This window comes from Delphinapterus leucas, chromosome 10 (assembly GCF_059928025.1).
Source record: "Delphinapterus leucas isolate spDelLeu-1000000601 "Yukka" chromosome 10, BTC_Dleu_Yukka2, whole genome shotgun sequence".
NCBI lineage: Eukaryota > Metazoa > Chordata > Mammalia > Artiodactyla > Monodontidae > Delphinapterus > Delphinapterus leucas.
In genome coordinates, this window is record NC_143138.1 from 102,433,340 (window position 1) to 102,453,779 (window position 20,440).

The 20,440-nt window shown below is 58.9% G+C and overlaps 1 protein-coding gene across 7 annotated transcripts in view; it reads left to right on the plus strand.

Moving 5' to 3' along the window:
• Window positions 1–20,440, plus strand: part of IQSEC1 (IQ motif and Sec7 domain ArfGEF 1) — a 330,441-nt gene that overhangs the window by 174,547 nt on the left and 135,454 nt on the right. The window lies entirely within an intron of this gene.

Here is a 20,440-nt window from a genome sequence, read left to right on the forward strand (position 1 = left end):
CTCATTGGTTCTCGCCACTGCCATAAAGTGGGGTGTTAATGATCCCATTTTACAGAGGAGGAAACTGAGGCTCAGAAAGGGGTAGCAACTTGACTGAGGTCTCATGGCTGCTTCCTGCCATGCACTTGGCGGTACATCCCTCCCTCAATATGCCGCACAGCAGGCCTGGACACACGTGCTCCAGAAGGAGCCCTGCCAGCGACCCGCCCCATCCCTTCCCCGCCTCCCTGTCCTCCAGTCTCTTCCCCTCCACCTTTTGGGCTCCCAAGAGAGCTTTGGAATCTAGACTGCGTAGGCACTGAGAGGAGGCGGGTCCCCACCTGGGAGCTCAGGCACTGATGGAGGTGGCCGAGTGAACGGGAGAAGGGGTGACAGCGGGAGCGGGAGAAGATTTATTAATGAGATGGGGAAATCGTGAGGCCTCCAAGAGTCAGTTCCTTAATCAAATTTGCTAACAACCGAGGCCATTACTGTACTGACAGCTTAATTAATGGTGTCTTAATTAATGTCAGCCCCCTCCCAACGGTAACTACACCTAACACGGGCACGTCACTTCCTGCTACTGGAACGCAGGGAGTCGGGCTGCAGGGAGTTTGCAGTGAGTGTGTGAGACTCTTGGAGCTGCTGGCGGGGAGGGGGCTGAAGTGAGGCGCTCATTTATAATTCATTCATTCATTTGCTCATTCATTCATTCACTCTGCCTGGAGCCACCAAATCTAGATGGCAGATCCCACCCCGACATTCCCCCGCCCCTTCCCTGCCCAGCACTGTCTCCGTCTGGCCTGCCGCTGTGTCCCTACTTGGGGGTTGGTTGGTCCATCTTGGCCACTAGAGTGTCAGCTGCACCAGGGCAGAGAGGTTGACAGTGTGTTAGCTGCTGCATCTCCAGCACCTAGAAAAGCACTGGGCATATAGTAGTTGCTCAGTAAATCTTTGTTGGTTGAATGAATGAGGGATCTTGTGCCAGGCATTGCCCTAAGCGAGGGGGCGCAGAGCCCAGTAAGAAATAGTTTCTGCCTTCTGGCAGCCTGCAGGCCATGAACAGACGGTGTCAGTATAGAGTGCCAAGGGCCGGGACAGGACGATGACCCGGAGGTGGGGAGTGTTCCTGCAACCCACAGCAGGCGTGGAGGGTGAAGGGAGGTTGCCAGGTGGTCAAGGAGGGGAGGGCGCTCCAGGTATGCAAACCCCAGGCCTCAGGTTGCAAGCATTCTGCAGGCGCTAGCTCATTTGACCTTCACAGAGACCCTGGGAAGTGGGGCTGTTGTTATCCCCTTTGTACAGACAGTGCAACTGAGTCACCGAATAACTTGCCCCAGTGAGGGGTAGAGCTGGGCTTGCACGCAGACAGGGCAGCCCCAGAGCCCGGCTCTAGTGCTCTGTGATGTACCGCAGGCTTTTACTCAAAGTGGTCGGGTCTGCCTCCAGCCCCGCACCCCTGAGGGTGAGCAAGGAAGTGAGAGGTGAGCCCGGAGGTGTGGGCGGGGCCAGGACAGGAGGCGGAGGGGCTCTCCCTGCAGGCAGGGGCCGTGGGCAGCCACGGAGGACTCTGATCTGAGGTGGCGGCCGCAGTTACATCGCTGGACTGTAGAAGGAAGTTGGGGGTAGGGAGGCCGGGCAGGGCTCTCAGCCATCCTTTTCCTGTGCCCATAGCGGGGCACACGCGTCCCCGGAGAGCAACAGCGTCCTCATTCCAGGCCCTCGGCCCTCCGCACCGCCTGGGGCCGTCGGCAGCTGCTGCCCGCAGGTCTGCTCAGGGCCGGCCCGGGAGTCAGGGTGGTCCCCAGGAGGCCCCGGCTCGTGGCCTGCCAGGCAGCCCTGTGGCCCGGGTGAGAGGGACCCGTCCCCTCTCCACCGTGAGGCTGACCTTCACACTCAGTTCCGGTCTGGCCGGTGCCCAGGGGTGTGGAGAGGGACCCCCAGCTCGCCTGAGGGATGCTACCAAGCCGGGACCGGGGTGGGGCTCGTCCTTGCCGCCCGCCCTTGGCAAAGCGCTTTCCTGCAGCATCTCCTGTGGGGCCTGTCCTTCCTCCACAGACCCCAGTCTTCAGCAGTCCCATTCTGTCTGCCCTTGAGGGAAGACGCAGGTACACAGAAGGTGGGCCGACAGCAGGGCCAGTGGGCGGCCAGGCAGAGCCGGGTGACAGACACAGCCCCTGGTGCCTTGTCCCTGATCAGGTTCCTGACCCCCGGCCACGGGGTTCTGCCCCTCCCCGCATGCGTGCTCCCCTGGGAACTAGAACGTGGCCACGGCTCCGGCCCTCGTCCAGGGCGCTGAGGGTGCCTTGTCTGGCAGCGGCAGGGAGCCCAGCACCTGGGGCCTGCGGATGACGTTGGTTTTGTCTCCACCTGCAGGGACCTAGGAGGCATTGTGGCCAGGTGCTAAGTGCCCACCAGGCTCACCTTGAGGCTGCTGCTTTCCCCAAAGCCGCTGTCTGCTCCGCACCCCCCCCCCGCCCACCTGCTCACTGGCTCTTGTTCTCTCTCTCTCCCTCCACTCACCCCTGCCCCCTTGGTCTCTGAGGCCCTGGCCCTCCCTGGAGCTCACAGAGCAGGGGAAGGATGCTGCGCTCCAGCTCTGCCCCTGCCTTGCTGTGTGACCCTGGGCCAGCCTCTTGCCCTCTCTGGGCCTGTGACCTCATCTGGAACGAGAGCAGCAGGGTCAGCTTTTGATGGTTCTGTTATGCGGACTCACACAGGAGGTGGAGGGGAGAGGGACCAGGGCCTACCAGAAGCAGAAACTGAGTTTCAGACATTCTGGCTCTTTCACACACAGCCCGTCCTGTGTATCACTTGTGGTCCCCGGGGGGCGGTCATCATCCACCGTCATTCATTCACTCACTCCACGGTGGTTGTCAAGCACCCAGTCTGTGTGCTGGGCCAGGCCCTGCCGCCTGCAGCTGACAGTCTCAAGCGGGGACACTCCTCAAATAGGGCCCCAGAGGCCCACCCCACGCCCGTCCTGCCTGCCCTTTCGGGAGAGCCCTTGCTGGTCCCTCTGCCGGGAGGGCCCTTTCTCCCCCTCACCTCAGACCTCGAGATGCGATCACGCCTCTCTCTCGACTCCCCAGGCAAATTGTCTCCTCGCCGAGTTCCCCGTCACTGGTCCTCCCCTTTGCCACAGTGCAGGCCCCTCTGTTGTTCCCAGCCACCTGCTTCTCTGTCTCCCCCACCGACTGGGACCTTCCCAGGCAAGGCCCTGCCTTTGTTTCCTGGCATCCGTGTAGGCCCTGGCCTGGCAAGACACCAATAACCTTCTTTTTAAAATTGGGGTAAAATACACATAACATAAAATTTACCAGTTTAGCCGTTTTTAAGCGCGCAGTTCGGTGGCCTTAAGCACATTCACACCGTTGTGCGGCCATCACCTCCGTCATCTCCAGAACCTTCTCATCTTCCCAGACTGAAGCTCAGTCCCCACTGAACACGAGCCCCCCTTCCCTGGCCCCAGGCCCCGGGCACCCACCATCCTCCTTTCTGTCTCTATGGATTTGACTGCTCTGGGGACTCATATAAGTGGAATCACGTAGTGTTCTTCTCTCTGTGATTGGCTTATTTCGCTTAGCATAATGTTTTCAAGGTTAATCCACGTTGTAGCCTGTGTCAGGATTTCCTTCCTTCTAAGGCTGAATAATATTCCATTGTGTGTATAGACCACGCTTTGTTGATCCATTTGTCTGTCTGTGGACACCTGTGTTGCTTCCACCTTTTGGCCACTGTGAATAATTGAACATGGGTGTTCAAATATATCCTTGAGACCCTGCTTTCAATTCTTTTATGTATATACCCAGAAGAATTGCTGGATCATATGGTAATTCTATGTTTAACTTTTTTGAGGAACCTCCATACTGTTTTCCACAGCAGTTGCACTCTTACATTCCCACCACCGTTGCACAAGGATTCCAGTTTCTCCACACCTTCGCTCACACTTGCTATTTTGTTGTGTGTTTTTTGTTTGTTTTTGTGATAGCAGTCCTCAGGGTGTGAAGTAGCACCTCATTGTGGTTTGGATTTACCCTTTCTTGAATAAAGGCAGGTGTGAGTGGTGAAGTTCAGCCTCCTTCTCTGCTGATGGGCCGCTCAGCCCCGAGGACCCCTGGCATTGTCTGGGGAGGGCTGGGCCTGCTGGACACTTGCTGGCTGATGCCCCCACTGCCTTGTCCAAGTTTCTGTCCTAGGGGAGGGGAGGGGGGCGTGGGCGTGAGGCTCTGGTCTCCCCACCAGAACCCAGTCCTCCAGGATACAAGTAGCCCAAGGAGTTGGGTCCTTGGGGGTACGTGACACACAGTAGGTGCTCAGAAGTTTTTAATCACACCAATAATACCTGCTTCCATCTTTTTTGGCTGTTCTTTGTTTATTCGTATAATTGAGAGATAATTCATCCACATGGTACAAAAATGTCTGTACACAGTGCAAAGGCGCCTTCCTCCGCTGTCCCTCTGCCCAGAGGCCACCACTGTGTCCAGTTTCTCGGGGTCCTTCTGGGGAAGTTCTGTGCGTCGATGTAAATACTTTATTGTTGAAGTGCCTCAACCACCCAGCCAGTTACACAAAGAGTTTCCAATCGCTGCTTTGCAGTTCTGGATTTGAGGGCCCACTGGGGGGACCTGGTAACCAGCGAGCCCTTGAAGGAGGTGATGTTCTCCCTCTAGCGGGAAGCCCTGACCGGTGGCTGGCAGAGTGGTCTCCATGAAGGAAGCAAAGCTGCGGCAGGAGAGCGGAGGTGGGCGGGTCTGGTCCTGGGGCATCCGAGGATAAGATCACACCAGGCCTCCCAGCAGCCTGTTTGTCCTGGGCTGGCTGTCGGTCCAGATCCGTTCTGCTGGCACATTTATTAGCTTCTGTTCAGCGCTGGGCATGGACTGCATCCTGGGGGCCAGCGACCCCTGCCCAGAGGACACAGACACAGGTGGAGTTGCCAGTGCGGGGTTAGAGAGTGTGCTAGGGGCTTTCAGCAGGGGCCGCCGGGCACGTGGGCGGCATTCAGGGTGGATGCAAGGAGAGGTGTCTGGTTGGTGGAGCCCGGGGAGCCCATTCCCTAGGGTGTAGGGGGCAGCCCTGCACAGCCGAGACCTGCGAATGTCTCCCCAGATCCTCATGAAAGTGAAAATCCGCGCGTGGTTATCTGAACCTGCGCCTCACTCCACATGACACCTAAACCACTAAACACATTTCTCGTGATTGTCAGTACATTGACCTTTCCAGGAATGCGGCTGCTGTCCTCACAGTCAGGGGGAAGATCAGACTCTGATATGTTCAGAGCTCTGCCAAGAGCTGTCACCACTGAGAGCATCACGGCACCGAGGGCGGCGTCCCTCGTGGCACCCGAGTGGCGAGCAAACCCCTGTACCCGCCTGGGTGTGTAGCCGCTGTCACCTAGAGGGGCGGGCGACTGACTGCCTCCCTGTGTGCCCACCACTAATACGCAGGTCACTTCATTATAAAGTGCTTTCCTGTTTTTCTCTCTGTATTGTTACAACTAGGGCATTCTGTTGATTTTTGTTTTAAAATATGTGTGTAGATAGATCATATGATTCATGAACTTCATTTTAGACCAGAGAAAGGGTAGCACAAGTTGGAGCTATGAAGATGGGGGATTGGACGAGGGGTCTTTGCGGTGACGGAACTATTGCGCGTCTTGACGTGAACATGCGCATAGAACCACGTGGAACTAAGCCCTCCCTCCGCTACAGAGACACACGAGTAGGCATGAAACAGGAAATCTGTCCAGGATGGTGGCTGGTACTGTCAGCATTGTGCTGGTTATGTTGTCCTGTAGTTTTGCAGGACGTTGGGGGAAACAGGGTAAAGTATAGACAGGATCTCTCTGTATTATTTTTAACAACTATAAGTGAATCTACAGTTATCTCAAAATTAAAAGTTTAATTGGAGAAAAAAGGCCTGGGGCAGGTGTTGGGTCTGATGACTGGACCCTTGGTGACTGTGGGACAGGAAGGCTAGCGACCACGCCACACCCTGTCTCAGTGCCTCCATGGGAGGCCTGTGTGGTCACAAGCCTTCTCCCCAAGGCTGAACCCCACCAGGGCACTGGGACCAGACTCCTCCCTTTAGTTGCCAGCTGGGGCCTGGCCAGTCCCTGGCACCCAGTTTGAGACCTTGGAGCAGGGTCTGGCAGAGCTGGGACCCAGGCTCCCTGGCCCCCACCCCGAGCTACCCTCGGCCGGGCGGCCTGCTCCCTGGACCTGCGGGACTGCCCTGCTGCCCAGTGCCGTCAGCACAGCGGTAGTGCGGGCAGCTGGCTCTCCCGCCCTCGGTCCCCACGTCCCTCCCCCACCCAGCAGCAGGAGCTGGGACAGACGCAGACTGACCGTTCCTTCGAGTGCCATTTTGAAGACTAAAATTAATGCAGCCGACTAAAACTGAAAGGTTAAAGCAAGCGCGTGTTCTTGATGGGTCTGTCCTCCTGCACGTTGACCGTTCAGTGGCTCGGCTTCTGGCAGAGGGACTCGTCACGAGTTGCAGGGCAGCCGGGACGAGGCCGGCGAGGCTGCGGGCAGCAGGGTCCAAGCCAGCCCGCGAGTGGTGCCGGCTCGGGGCCCGGCCCACCCTTACCTCGGGACCAGGCTCACTGGACAGACCTAGAAGGGGACCCTGGCCTTCCCTCCAGTTTATCTGATTTCCAGGGGATGAGCTGGGGACCTGAGGGCTCCAGGAGCCCGAGATGCCCCCTGCTCCCTGTTCCCGGGAGTGCATGACCCCGGAGGAGTCCCCGTGAGAGGGTCCCATCGGAGCACCCCCGGGCTCCTCGGGCGGCGGTCAGAGTGTGGCTAATTTCATTCCTCATCAGGCTGGTCCCGGCATCTGTTTGGAATGGTTAACAAGGGAAGCAATACGTTTTTAATCAGTGCGGCTCTCCCTGGAATCATCAGGCCGGCTCTCGAAGGCCTCACCAGGCCAAGATAACACAAGTGTCTTCTCACATTTGCTCTGTTATCAATTCCGGCCCTACCTAGTCCAGGGGGCATGGCCACAGGCGCCCTGGCCTCCCTCAGATCCCTCATCCTTGGTCGGGCTTTAGTCCCTGACCATCTCCGGGGTTGCTGAGCGATTTTGGTACCTCGGACGAGCTCCCCGAAACCGGCTGGGCCGAGCAGAAGTGGGCGCTGAGGTATCGGGGTGATCAGGGCCTTTTCCCGTTACCACCCCCTGCCTCAGTAGCTACTCGGATGGAATCCCTTATCTGCTGCCCAGTGGCTGTGTGACTTGAGGCAGATGACTTAACCTCTCTGAACCTCAGGTTTCCTTTCAGTACGATGGGGCCAATAATTGAAACTTTGCGGGATGGCCTTAAGGATTCAGTGACCCACATGATGGGTCTGTAACTTATAAATATCCTTGTCACCTTCCTCTCCTGGACTCTCACTGCACAGGGATAGACTTGGGGACAGGCTGGGACTTCAGAAACACAGACCTGGGAAGGGGAAGGAAGCCCGGCTGGGGCGGAGGGAGTGTATCAACCAGAACTCTCTGGGTTGCAAGGGACAGAAACTCAAGTCGGAAGTGATTTTAATGGTCACTGTTGGCGAATGGCCCAGGGCTCAGGCTTCGGCGTGGCTGGGTCTGGGGGCTCCAGCGCTCTTTTTGCCATGTCCTGCTTGCCTCCTGCCTGGGATGTGTTCCCACGTGGGGGCTCTGGTCCCCTCAGGACCCCTCACCTCCTGCTGGTGAGCCCTGGGGTTCGTGGTCATTCCTGAGACCACATCCATGGCCCGAGAAGGCCGTGTGCTGATTCGCCAGCCCTGGAGCTGGGCGGACGGGGTCAGCTCCACCTGAGCCACTGCCCTGCGCGTTTCGGAGGGGGTTCAAATGTGTGTTTATTGGGGAGGGGGCAGTAAACTGAGGCTGGAGATGGTGCACCGGGTATGCTTCGAGTTAGAGGGCAGCATGCCGAGCTGGCAGCCTCAACTCAGCGCTGGGCGGACGCCCACAGCCAGGCGCCAGGGAGGCAAGCCCTCGGCTGGGTGGCTGGGCCCTGGCCCCGGAGCAGAGCCTGGAGTCATTGCCCCGAGTTCCAGGGGCTCTGTGGCTGGGAGGGGAGGGCTTTGTGGCTGCGTGTGTTGGGTAAGCCCGCGGGGCCCCTAACGCGAGGAATCTGGCTGACCCTCCCACCCCGCACCCAGGCTCTCCCATCTCCCTCTTTCTTAGCCAGCTGGGACCTATTAACAAGAATCTTTTTTCTTGTTATTTCATCTTCCCTCTTTTCCCAGTGGTATATACTAAAAATTTTTTAAAAGCTGCCTGGGGAACTTTGTGTTACCCAAGAAAACTCATCACTTTTTTCAGAATGACCTCACACCCTTTTCACCAGCACCTCCGGAGGGGACTCCCTTCCTGGCTGTGCCGAGCCTCCCCCTTGGGGGCAGGCGTGCCCTGCTGCCGGCTGCGGGTCTCACGTCCCCATCTGTAAAATGGGCCATTCCCGGCCCCTGAGGTGACTGCAGACAGCACGTGGGTGCTCAGGCGGGAGCAGCCTCTCAGCCAGGGCAGGGGCGATGATGCCTGGGATCCTGCAGCTGTAGGAAAGAGCACCCTCACGTTTGTCCACCGCACTTCCCAGTTTACAGAGTGCCCTGAAGGCAGAGCAGGGCTCAGCTCCAGACCTCCCAGGCAGGGGCTGGGTCCTGGGCTCAGCCCCTTGGTGCCCCTCCCTTCTGGCCTCAGGAGCCTCCCAACCCCAGAGTCCTGGGCAGGCCCCACCCTCCAGCAGCCCTGCCTCTATCTGGTCCTTGTTCCACACACACGCCCTTGGCCTCGCATTAGCCCTTGGACAGGTGTCCCGGCTCAGGAGCCCCAGGTCCAGAAGGGACGTGATACCGGAGAAGGCAGGGCTCTCCCTGGGGTGGCCCGGTGGAAAGCCAGGGCGCAGAGTCGGGCTTGGGGACAGCAGGGCTGCTCACCCTCGCCTAGGGCCACGTCTGTCTCTCTGACATCAGGTTGCGGGGTCTCCGTTCCCTGCCCCCTCCGCCTCCCCACCCCCTTGCTCCCTCCTGTGCCCACATGCCTGGCCTCTGTCCACTGCCCGCCTCTGTCCTTTCAATCCCAGCTTTCCCACCAGACTGCCGCCTGCCTGCGTCCACCGGGCCTGCCGCTGGGTGCCCACTCCTGGAGCAGCACCCGGGGACAGTTGCTGCGCCACAGGTCTCCCTATACCGCCTGAGGGTGGAGCCTCTGGGGGGGGGGCACGGAGGGGGTGGCCCCTGAGCTGGGCCCTCTGGCCTGGAGCAGCTGCAGTGTCAGTGAGTGAAGGATGCCCCACGCTGTTGGCTTCAGCCTGAAGTTTATTTTCTCTCTTCCTTTTATCCAGCGCCGCCACGGGATGATGGGAAAACATGGAGGTGTCTGATGGGGGGGCCCAGGCAGCTGACGGAGCAGAGTGACAGGGGTGCATGCTGCAGGTCGGCCTGAGGCCGGGGGGCGGCAGGGAGAGGAAGGCATCAAAGGCATGCAGACCACCGTGCCCAGGGGTCTGGCTCAGAGGTCTGGGTGGGTGGCAGTGCCATCACCAAGATGGGCCCCCCGGTGCAGGGAGATGCCTGTTGGGGGCCAAGGAGGGGCCGGGGAGCACCAGCTTGGTGTGCCTCTAGATTGGGGGGGCAGGTCAGAGGCTGGGATGCCCCCACTCTCATGCCCCAGTGAGGACGCTGCTTCTCCATCCACCCACTCTGCCCTGCACCCCGGGGCTCAGCTCTGCCCAGCTGGCCAAGGGTACATCCTCCCCTCTGCTGTAGCCGCCAGCCACCCCGTGGGCCGAGGGCACCCAAGGCCTTCTGCCCGGGCTCAGCCATCTGCCAGGAGAACAGTCTGCGTCCTGAGCAGAGGCCAGACGCGTGGGGTACAGCGCACGCTGTGATGGCATCTTGCTGCCCCTGAAACAGACGCCCTCGCCCGTGGCCTCCAGGCTGAGTTCTCTACCTCCTCGTGAACAGAGGGGGTGGGTTAGGGCTCCCTCTGTACCCAGGGACCACCACAGCCGTGGACCCAGGGGCTGATGGTCCCCAAGGCTCCGCCTCCAGGCCCCCCTGCAGCCCTCGAGAAAGTGTCCCCCCACAGAGCTGGGGTCGGCCTCCTGCTGCTGCAGGCTGAGGTCCCCCAGCAGCTGTGCAAACCCAGCTCCCGTCCCTTCCCTCCTGCCCCACCCACTCCCCAGTCCCCACGCCCTGCAGTCAAAGAGGCACCCAGGAGCCCTCACTTGCTGAGACTGGGGATGAGCCCCTTCCCAGCTCTGCACCCAGCTTGCTCCTCTGCAGGGCCTCCAGGAGACACCAACCCCTCAGGGGACCTCCAGCGGTTGGGTCATGGAAGTGCAGGGCGTGTGAGAGATGCCACGGGGGCGTGGCCGCAGGAACCACATGGGAGACAATCTGCTGGGACAAACGTTCCGTCTGCGCCCGAGTCGGGCCAGGCCCACATCCCGGTAAGCCTGGAAGGGGTTAGCGCCGTCCCCCGGTGCACGGCCCGCCGCACTTTTCGGTAGACCCTGAGAGAGATGGTGCCGCAGAGCAGCAACGGGGCCATGTGGACGGCACGGCCACGGTGCCAGCACGGAGGAGGCTGAGCCGGGAGACCGTGAGGCCTGTGAGGCCTGTGAAGACCACTGCTAAAACAAAACAAAACTCCTGAATAGAGAATAGGGCGTTTGCGAGGACAGAAGCCAGGCGGTGCCTGGCGCTCAGCACAGCGGCCTCATTGCTCTCGAGCGCCCCAGCCTCGGTTTCCCCTTGAAGTTTCCCCAGAAGCCCCCAGCTCCAGGGAGTTCTGGAACTATTCCATGTTGTTTTTAACTTTCATTCAACTAAAGGGAATTAACACACCCGGTTTGCATGGAAAGACCTTGGCGGATTTTCCTTGACTGTGGTTGTTGAGTGCAGGGCCTGGGGCACATCCCAGCTGGACTCTTGCTTGCGTGTGACCCCGAGACCAGGCCCGAGGACGGGGGAGGTGCTTCCAGCCGCCCGCAGGAGGGCCTGCACGCGCATACGTGCCTACAGTCGTGTGTGCACGTGTGCTGTGCGAGCATGTGCATGTGTGATGGTTCAGAGGTCTCTTGTTTTTTTCATTGAAATATAGTTGATTTACAATGTTGTGAGAGTTTCAGATGTAAGTTAAGAGGTGTCTTGTATGCGTATTTGTCCGACCGTGTGAGGTCAGCATGGATCCGAAAGCGTGTTGGTGGTTGGGATGCCGTCCGGCGGGCCCCAGGTCAGACCTGGAAGGGGAGGCGGCTGGGCGGAGCCCACCGTGCCCTTGCCAGCATTCCAGGTCAGGGGCGCTGAGCAGGCAGGGTCCCCCAACCTCGCCCTGCCACAGAGGACGGCTGCCCTTCACCCAGCCCCTGGAGGGGCCGTAGAGGCAGGGCCCCATCCTTGTGTCTGCGTTAGGAATTTCTGTGGCAAGGCACAAGAAGCTCGTGGTGGGACTCCCTGGGGGACAGGGGGACCTTGGTGGACGTGGTACCTTTCGGAGGGCGACTTTCCCCTGGATATCTTTTTTATTGTACTTATGAACTACGAGAGTGCATTAGCTATTTAAAAATTAAATTTGTCAAGTCTGTAGGTTGCTGGTTTTGGGTGAATTGGCTTGTTTTCTGGATATCTGAGGGATGCCCCCCCCCCCAAGGAAGGGATGCTGTCAGGAAACATGAGCCTGAGCACATCCCTCACCCTCAGGGTGAGTGGGGTCAGGACATCCTGGTTGGGGGTCAGCTGCCTGGATGACTGTGGACAGTGGGGACTCTGGAGCAGAGGGCAGGGGACCCAGGTCAGGAGCTGGTGTGGCCGCTTGCCAGCTGGGATCCTCGGGCAGGTCTCAGTCCCTCTGAGCCTCGGTTTCCTCATCTGTAAAATGGGGTTACGAAACTCCAGCTCCCCAGGCAGGCTTGAGGGTAAAATAAGATCATGTTGGCATCTGAAGAGAGTTCCAGCATGGTCGGACCCCCTCCCGGCTGGGCTGGACTGAGGCATCTGTGCTCCCTGCCCATCAGCGAACCAGGTCCAAGAGAGACAGGATGTGGCTCCCAGACACGGCACCCGAGGGCCCTGGCCACAGGCCCGGCCAGGCTCCTGGCCGAGTGGGAAGGCCTCAGCCCTACTCCCAGCATCAGGAGAGGCAGGACATGCCCTGGCCGGTGGCCCTGCACCCTCGGCCGCTGCTCTGCCTCAAGAAGAGAATCCTGGTGGGAGCTTCGGGGTCACAGAAGAAGCTGGGATGCTGGGTGCTGGGGTCTCGGGGGTGCTTCTCGGCAGGTGGGAGCAGCCAGGGAGGCTCCCTCGCCAAGCCAGGCCCCCCTGTGCCCCTCCCTGTCCCACTCCGGGACCCTCCCCTTGAACACACTCAGACCCTGCCCTGGCTGACCCCCTGCACGCTGCCCCCGCTGAGCCGAGGTCTGGGCTGAGTCACTGTGTCCGAAGGGAGCCCCGCCCTTGCCCCGCACTGGCTCACACACCTGGTCGGAGAGACCTAGCTGGGGTGCGCCCCTCCCTCCATGGGCAGCCATGCATCTTACTCGCAGTGTTTCTCCCTGTGATCTGATGATGCCTCAGTTTCCTCATCTGTAAAGTGGGCTCCTTGTTAGGGTGACATGAGTGAGGATGATGCTCTCAGAGAGCTGGGCACAAGGCGGGGGCTGTGTGGAGGGGCGATGAACAAATCCTTGTCCCAAGTGGCCTGAGACACCCCACCATTACCCCCTAATTATCCCTTCTCTAGACAAACCTCCTTGTGGTGCAGATGAGGCCCAGAGGGGGATTTGGTACCCCCCGCCCCAGGTCTCACCCCAGGGCCGCTGCCCGCTGCCCTAGCTCTCTCTCCACACCTCTGTCCGCAAGCGGGGGCCCTGGGCAGAGACACCCCCTCCCCCCGCAGCGGAGACTTTTCCAGACTCGGGCTGAGCTCCTGGGCAGGGCAGCCTGGCAGGACGGAGGGGCGTGGAGGCCAGCCCGGGGACAGTCACTCACTGTGCCTGCAGGCAGGGCTGTCTGGGGCCCAGAGCCAGGACAGGAAGGCCGGGTGGGTGGGCAGGGCCCCTGTGGCTTTCTCAGAGGCAGGCCCAGGGCAGGCGTTGGGGGCCTGGGCGAGACAGCTAGACGTGGGGGAGGGGAGCCAGCAGGGCAGCTCCTCAGGTCGGTCTGGTTTACGAGGCGCCCCCTGTCCGTCTGTCCGTCCGCTCTCGGGAGCCGCACCGGAGTCTCCAAGGCAAGAGGCGGCCCCATTCCACAGACGAGCCCAAGTCTGAGGCACACCAGAGCGGGGCACCCGGCAGGTGACATGAGACAGCAGTCTCGGCCCTCGGGGATAATGGGACGAGACCTCGGGGCAGCCTGGCCACCTCCTACCTTCTCTGTGTCCCTGCTTCCAGAGCCCCAGAGGAGAAGGGGGACAGCGACACACAGGGCAGCAGCGAGGGGTGAGCCCACCCCGGACAGGCGCTCTGTCTGGGGTTGGCTGGGGGCTCAGGAGCAGGGGTGCTCAGGCTCTGCCCCAGACAGAAACTTCGGGAGCCCTGGGGATGGCCAGGCACCCCCATCACTGCCCTAAGAGCACTGGTCCAGCCTACTGGGTCTGCATCCATGTGTACCCAGAGCCGTGAAAACATCACTCCCCTTGACCCAGAAATCCCAGGAATGGGTTCTAGAGGCACATCCGCTGCCTGCACAGAGACCTCACTGACAGGACAGCCCAGCAGCCAAGGATGGGGAGAGACACACCAGGCCTGACCCCGATGCGGGCATTGGGGAGTGCACCCAGGGTTCCGGGCCGCTTCCAAAGGGTGACGCAGAGGAATGTTTGACGACCTAAAAACACGGAGAAGTGTTAAGTGAGCGGGGAGTGCGGGCCACAGAACAGAATGTACTTTTGTGCAACCACAGCACACATAGGCCCAGTCCCCGTCCCGGGCACACATTTAGAGAGGCCTCAGACAACAACACCGGCAAATCCCCAGGGAGCTGGGAAGGCGGGTTACTTTATTTTCCTTGTTGTGCTCTGTTGTTATTTTCCATAGCTGACGCAGTGGCTATGTATTATTTGGTAAAAGGGAGGCGTGCGGCCTCCCCTGCCCCTCTGGAAATGGGGCTAAATCCACAAATAACTCCAACCCAGGGCCCATGAGAGTCTGGAGCCGCCCTGCCCCACGTCCCTCCCAGGCCATGCCCTCACCCACTGCTCCCTGCCAGCCAGCCCACTCAGGCCCCTGTGGGCTTTGAGCAGACTCCCTTGGCCGAGGGCTACGTGGAGAGCCCGCCCTCTGCCCATCCTGACCCTCTCTCTATTTTCTCCCTATTTCTTCTCAGGAACAAACAGAGTCACCCTCTGGCCTGAGCACAATGGCTCAGAGCCACCTTTGGCAGTCTGGAACCCGCCCTAGGGCCCTTCCAGAAAGCACAGTGTGCCAGGAAGAATTCTTTCACCAGTGAACATGTTCTTTTTAAAACTGACAGAACTGGGACTTACCTGGTGGTCCAGTGGCTAAGACTCCATGCTCCCAATGCAGGGACCCCGGGTTTGATCCCTGGTCGGGGAACTAGATCCCACGTGCAGCAACTAAGACCCAGCGCAGCCAAATAAATAAATAATTTTTAAAAATAGAAAGTAAAACTGACAGAACTTTCTAGGCTCGGAGGGCCCTAGAGGTTTAGCTGGTTCCATGTTAGACCCATCTGGGCAGCTTTTAAAAATGAAGGTGCACCTTTGTTTCACAGAACAAGATAGGCAGGTGGCAGATAAACACATGAAATGATGGTCAGCGTTGTAAGCTGTTAGGGAAACTTGAACTAAAACCACAGTGAGGTTTCACTGCATGTCCATCAGAACGGCTGGAAGTGAAAGTAGGGGCAACACGAAACACTGGCCAAGATGCAGAGAAACTGGATCCCTCTTGCATTGTTGCTAGGAATGTACAAGGGTACAGCCACTCTAGAAGACAGTTTGGTGGGGGGTTTTCAGAGTAAGTGTACTCTTACCAGACAACCTGGCTGTGGCACTCCTGGGCATTTGTTCCAGAGAAGGGAAGACTTACGTTCACACAAAAACCTGTAGGAGAAGGTTCATAGCAGTTCTATCCCTGACAATCCCCCCGCCTGGAACCTGCCCAGATGTCCTTCCCAGGGGGGGTGGATTAAAAAAACTGTGGTACGGCCATGCTGTGGAATATTACCCAGCGGTAAAAAGGAAGGGACTGTTGATACGTGAACAGCTTGAATAAGCCTCCAGGGAATTATGGTGAGTGAAAAAAGCCAGTCTTAAAAACTTATATCCTGTACGATTCAGTTTGTATAACATTCTGAAATGACAAAATGATGGACAGATTGGTGGCTGTTGGGAGTGAAGGATTGGGGGAGAAGTGGGTGTGGCTCTGGAGGGAGGGGTGGCATGCGAGTGCCATGTGATAGACCGTCTTGGAACTCGATCGTGGGGGGTCACAGAAAGCTACACATCTGGTGAAATTGCATAGATACACACACATGCACGCACGCATGCACGCAACATCAAAAGATGACTACTGATCACAAAAAAACAGACTTCTCAAGTTAATGATTTTAGTGCTTTTCTGTGTATGGGAAGATGCAAGAGTCTGGGCTCATTGAAATTACCCTTCAATATGCATCTTAACTCTCTAGGGCCGGTCTCCTCTTTTTCTCCATCCTGAATCCCCTCAGGGCGCACTGTCAGGTCAGCTGCAGTGGCCGATGGCTTGATGGTGGGCAACATTTTTTTGTGCACAATGTTATCACTGGGGGAGGCTGGGGGAGGGTTGCATGGGTCCTCCCTGTACATTTTATTTTGCAACTTACTGTGAATGTGTGGTTATTTCAAAGTGAAGAGTTAAAAAACAAAAACAAACAAACAAAAAAAAACACCCAAGGTGCAGGAGCACAGCCCTCAGAGGTTCTGACTCATCCGTCGGGGTTTGGACCCAGGCGTCAGTACATCTGTATTTCTTAGAAGCGTCCATGTGTCTACCGCACGGCCAGGGATGGAAGCACTGCCGCTCCCTCATTCAGCAGAGGGAAACTGAGGCCAGAGAGGAGAAGGGGTTTTCCCAAGCCCACACAGCTGCTGGGAAGCCACCCGGGAAGCCCTGGTTGTTTTTTTTAATGTAAATTTTAATTGAAATCCGGTGTACAGCTTGTTGAATCGTCACAAGCTGAACACAGTCACGTAACTGGCACCTAGACCCCCAAGCAGAAGCTGACCAGCCCTCCAGGAGCCCCCTCGGGCCCTGCCAGTCATAGCCGTCCTCCGCATCCAGGGGACCCTCTCTTGACTCACAGCGCAGAGCCGTCTTTCCCCTCCTTGAGCTTTGTAGGTGGCCGGCCGCCGTTTGGAGCCATGCCAGGGAGTAGGACTGGAGCAGCCCGCTTACTCTGAGTGGGAAGGAAGTGGCCTCCCCAGGAACCCGGTCACGTAGGGCTGGGGACAGGGGCTTCAGGAGGGACTGTCCCCAGGGCAGTCGCCTTGTCCAGGGTGGCCGGAAGGGGCTGTTTCCCCGGAGCCTGCATTGGAGGCGGGAGGAGGGCTGGAGCCCTGCCCAGTTGACCCAGAGTGCCGCGTCCGCGAGCCTGGTCCAGGGGCCTCCAGAGATGCTGGGGGAGGAGCGGCAGCCCAGCAGAGCAGACAGAGCTCTGGACGTGGGACCACCACACCTCAGTAAGAGACCATGGGACTTCCCTGGTGGTGCAGTGGTTGAGAGTCCACCTGCCGATGCAGGGGACATGGGTTCGTGCCCCGGTCCGGGAAGATCCCACATGCCGCGGAGAGGCTGGGCCCGTGAGCCATGGCCGCTGAGCCTGCGCGTCCGGAGCCTGTGCTCCGCAACGGGAGAGGTCACAGCAGTGAGAGGCCTGCGTACAGTAAAAAAATAAATAAATAAAAGAGACCATGGTACTGCGCGGTCGCCACTCAGAGCCCGTTTCCCCTGTAAATGAGGATTTTAGATATGTGGGTAAAACAAACATCTATTAATATAGAATTGGTGTGTTAATACAACACATTAAGATCATTCGTATACTGTCCATATCACACCTTCATATAATACATAATATGCTCCTGTTTTGAGTTCTATACTGGTCGTAGCTGGATTTATGGAATACTGACTCTGTGCCTGGCGCTCTTCTAAGTGCTTTAAATGTATTAACCTATTTAATCTTCCTAAGACACACAATAAAAGAGGACCCTAAACTGAGGCACAGAGAGGTTCATTAACTTGCCCAAGGTCACACAGCTAGTGTGTGGCAAAGCTGGGATCTGAACCCCGGCCCTCTTGGCTCTAGAATTCACGTTGTAACCTCTAGTCTCTAACATCTCACTAAACGTTATTGGATGTAATCATACAATAGCATGTGATACCGCAGACACACCTGCTCTACACCTTCTGGTATACAAGGCGCTTCTGCTCCGTGGGCCGCACCTCACCTTTCTCACAGTGACTGTGTGAGGTGGAGCTGTTACCACCGCCCCGCATTCCAAATGGGGAGGCTGAGGCAAAGAGGCACTCCGGCATGTCCCAGGCCATTGGTTTCCAATCCAGGCGCTGGGCCGTGCCCCCCCTGTTGGCAGCTGGGCTGAGCGGGGAAGGAGGGTGACGGGCAGAGTGGGCCTCAGTCTGTGGCCAGCAAGGCTGCGTGGACCTGGTAGGGCACAGGACAGAGGTTGGGTCCCCATTCAGAGCCAGTCCCAGCTGGGCTGTCAGGGTCCGCAGCACACTGAGAGGGGGACTGCCGAGGGGTTCAGGCCACCGAGGGGTTCCCCGGGATGGGCGGGACATGGGTGGGGAGGAATGGGGAACCCAGGCAGGGACCACCGCTTGTCACAGGGTTTAGAGCTGGGCCACAGCAGGCCAGGTCAGCCTTGCACGTCTGGGAGGGTCCCCGTCTGCACGTGTGTGCCTTGTGGACACTACTGCCTGGGGGGGAATTATTGTGCACCCTTCCGTATCTTGGACCCGAGTGTCACAATGTGGTGGGGTGTCCCCGTGCCTCCCTCACAGGCTGTGCTGACAACCAAATGAGGTGACACTGGTCAACTGTTAATACCAATGCCTAGTCTATAGGAACTGCTCAAAAAATATTCACTGTCATTAAAGGAGTGGGAGAGGGATGAAGCGGGGAGGGAAGGAGGGAGTGAGGAAAAAAGGAAGGAAGGAAGGAGTCTGATTAGGGGGATAAAGTAGGCAAAGAAGTCTGCACAAAGGAATTGACCTTTGAGCAGGGTTTTGGAGGGTGAATAGGAGTTTGCTACAGGATGGAAAGGCAGGGAATGGAGTGGTGTTCCATGTACAGGGAGCCCCTGGGCCGCATGGTCAGCCTTTGTAAAGGGGGTTCATGATTCCATGTGCCTCGTGAGGTTCACGCAGGGGTTAGGAGAGGAAGCATTTGGAGAAAGAACCTAGCACTCACTAGGTGGACTGGCTGCAGCAGGACGAGATGGTGCTGTGTTATCACGATGTAGTCAGAGCAGGACTGGAGCTGGGGAGGGCAGCCCTGGGCCTGGGCAGAGTGCCCTCCAGGAACCCCAGCACCATTGGCTGTGTCCCTGTCACATCACATTGGTGTTACCTCGCATGGCATGTCCATGTCTGAGCAGCCAGCTGGGGGATTGTCCAGACTTGGGGCTTCCAGGAGGCCAGGTTTCCTCACCTCTCCCAGCACAGGTCCCAGCACGGTTCCTGGCCTGGGAGGGAGGGAAGGCCTGTCTTGCCAGCCCCGCCCTCTCCATCCTCGAAAGCCGCTGTCCACCCCAGAGTGGGCACAGGGCAGTGACAGTCCAGCAAAGTGCCTCGAGGGCATCCTGACATCATCCCTCATGTCCTCTGTTCTTTGTGATCCCCAGCCAGGCCTGCTGACACACAGGCAGAGGTGCTGAGCCGATGGTGTGTGGCCCCAAGTGGGCTCTGGCTCCAGGGGAGGGGGGAGCCGTCTGTAGCCTCTTCAGCTGACGCTGGAGAAATGGGGTGTGCCTGAGGCAGGTTCTGGGGCATCCCATCTGCTGCACGTGGGGTCCGGCAACCAACGATGCTTCAGCCGGACAGGAAGTAGCAGAATCACAGGTCAGTGCGGGGATGTGGAAGGAGGGTCAGGGAGCGAGGCCGAAGCTCAGATGACCCGTGGTGGGCTCCCAGCGGTGGCCCAGAAGGGCGAGGCCCACGGTGCCAAGGTCAGGCCCACTCGGAGCAGGTGCCCTGGACTTCTGGGTGTTGGGTGGGGAGAGGCATGCGGGGCACCCACAACGGAGGGCTGTGGCCCACGTGGGAAGCAGCGTGGCATCGGAGGAGAGGTGTGTAGCCCAATGACACGGCCTCCAGGGGCGTGTCCTGTGTCACAGCAGCGGCTGCCCAGGAGGGCAGGGACGGGGTGTGCCGGGGAGCTGGGCCCCTGCCTCGTGGAAGGCACCCCGGGCCCGAAGGCCCGGTCACCGGGCATGGCGTCAAGCAGAGCCGGCAGAGGCTCGTGTTTCTCGACATCATTTCAGATCAGTTATTTGCCCACAGGAGCTTTGTACTCGCGTTTCTGTTTTACAAATGAGGACATTGAGCAGAGAGGCACTTGTACCAAATGCGCGTGGCTGGTCGGGGGTGGGGTGGGATCTGACCCCAGGTGGGCTGGCTCGCAGCCCAGACCCACAGCAGGACCCCGAGCCTCTCTGCCAGGGCTCCCGGCATGGGGGTGTTGGCCCCTGCCCGTGGTCCGGGCCTCTTTGGGGAGGACATGCTGGTCTCAGGCAAACACACTGAGTCTCCGTGCCACCCAGGCTGTACAGCAGGGGACCCACAGCACTTACCTGCTCGGAGCCTGTTTCCTCACGGGCGTCTGTGGGGCCTCAGCAGGGCCCCCCCACTCTGACTCCCCTCCCCACCTCTGACCAGGTTTGTAGCAGGTGACAGATCAAAGGAGGCACCGTCATGGCCGGTCCCCTCAGTGGGACAATGACCAGGACACACGGGGCCCTGCCTTCTGGAGGGGACTCTGACGGGCAGACAGGAGTGAATGAGCAAACAGATAGATGACTCAGGCTGTTTCACGTGGGGCTCTGAAAGAGAACGAGTCGGGGGCGAGGGTACCGAAGGGCGGGGGAGGGCTGCTATAGACAGGGAAGGCCTCCTGGAGTTGGAAAGTTGTCAGATGTGATGGGGACAGAGCATTCCATTGCAGGGGCAACGGCAAGTGCAAAGGCCCTGGGGCAGGAATGATGAGAGGAGCATGAGGGGGCAGAGGCCAGCTCATGCTGGGAAGGGGTTGTCTGTGGTCGGGGGCTGTGGACAGACCTGCCAGCTGGCAGGCAGGCCCAGGCCACACCCCAGGGTGCAGCTCTGCCTGCAAAGAGCCTCCGCTGGGAGACTCCCTGTGGGACCTTGGGCCTCGGCGTCCCCATTGAACAGGGAGCAGTTGGACTTGTCGTTGCCAAGGGCCCCCTGGGACTGAGCCCC